Below are 1,532 nucleotides of genomic sequence, written 5' to 3'. Positions count from 1 at the left end.
TAAATTATAAAAACTGGATTATATAATCTGAATGGTTCCAAACAGGGCCTAAGCAAATGCCTATAAAAGTTACTACCAATTTTAATACAAATAACAAAATATGTGCATCATTCTTACAGGCCGAACACAAACTAGAAACCTCTTGCCGTCTCAAATCCTTCAAATGCTACACGACAGTGAGCTGGCAGCCGATGCCCCACACAAAGATCCCGAGATCCCGTCTCGATGCCCATGTAGTCTTGGTCTTTAATGCTAGCAGGAATCTACAGGACCAAGATAAACCAAAAACGCCAAATCAAAAAACCAAATCCCCAAATCCCTCAATCAGAAACCCTAACCCTAGCTCTACCACTTACCTGGTACTGCATGTCATCGGAGGAGGAGCCGATGTCCTGCAGGCTCGAGAAGTCATCGCTGCTCTCATCCTTGAACTGCGTTGCGAGCGGCGGCGATTGGGAGAGACGAGGGCGAGGCAGCGAAACAAGGGAGAGTGCGGCGGGTGGCTCGGTCTGACCCGGCCCAACCAGTTAGAACGACGGAGTTGGCTTCCTCCTAGTCAATGGAGCGGGATGTGCGGGTAGGCCAATGTGTCACCTATCACGTGGAGCTGCTCGGCAAGATACACAATCAATGCTTAGAGTTGGCACCGACTTGCAAAACTATGACCATTTGTATCAATTCATTACGACATGCCGAAGTGTGGTACGACATGCCGAAGTGTGCCGCGTCGAGCGTAGAAGCTCCCGTAGAAACCATTATTGGAGCAGGTGTTGTTCTGCCATATGTGTCGCCTGGCTAGAGGACACAACGGGCGTGGGGAGGAGCACCCAAGGTCCCACCTCCCAATCAAGAAGCGGGTACCAGAGAGAGCAACGCCTTCCTCCCGGTGTCAGAGCTGGTGTCGATTCGCTGTTCCCGACGGGACAAGGCCGTGACCTCCTCGACGCCCACCTCAATTTTTTTCACTATTCTACCTTAGTCTAAAACTATAACACAAAATAAACTATGTATGAAACTATTTCACGATCTGACCCTTTTAAAAACGCTACAACCCGCAACGTTGTTACTGCACGTAGAAACGCCACTCTACCATAACGTTTCTGATCTACATTCAAACGTCAGTCTAACTCGCGTTGCAGCCCAGGTCAAAACGTCAATGTAGTTGGCGTTGCCGCCAGGTCAAAACGCCAATGTCATTGGCGTTGCCATCCAGGCGGCAAACGCCATTAACCATGGCGTTTCCACCCACATAAGCTAGTAGTATATGAGTTGTTGCTACTGCTAGATGCATGCGGTGCGCTGTAGAAAATTTTGGATGTGTGTGCTTGTCCGTGGCGGTCAACCGGAACAAGCAGGGGGACATGGCCGGACAGTGGCCGATGCATCCATCAAGTGCCCCAAAGTTATTGCACGTACGTACGCGAGAAGGGATGGATTGGGTATCGTCCTGTCGACCGGCTCATGGCATGCAGCTGCAGAAGCAGGCGCATGGCATGCAGCTGCCCAGCGGAGCCCAAATTTATTTATGCGAC

General features: G+C 50.4%; 1 long non-coding RNA gene across 1 annotated transcript; it reads right to left on the bottom strand.

The window, feature by feature from the left end:
- LOC123440717 lies at nucleotides 1-689 on the bottom strand. The gene is made up of 2 exons (XR_006630353.1): nucleotides 357-689; nucleotides 1-263 (listed from the first exon to the last, which is right to left on the bottom strand). It is a non-coding gene; the product is annotated as an uncharacterized LOC123440717 (long non-coding RNA).
- Between the last annotated feature and the right edge of the window lie 843 nt (nucleotides 690-1,532).

The sequence above is a fragment of the Hordeum vulgare genome, chromosome 3H, assembly GCF_904849725.1.
Source record: "Hordeum vulgare subsp. vulgare chromosome 3H, MorexV3_pseudomolecules_assembly, whole genome shotgun sequence".
Taxonomy (NCBI): domain Eukaryota; kingdom Viridiplantae; phylum Streptophyta; class Magnoliopsida; order Poales; family Poaceae; genus Hordeum; species Hordeum vulgare.
The sequence above is the reverse complement of the archived record's forward strand: the minus strand, read 5'-3'. Positions and strand labels throughout refer to the sequence as shown.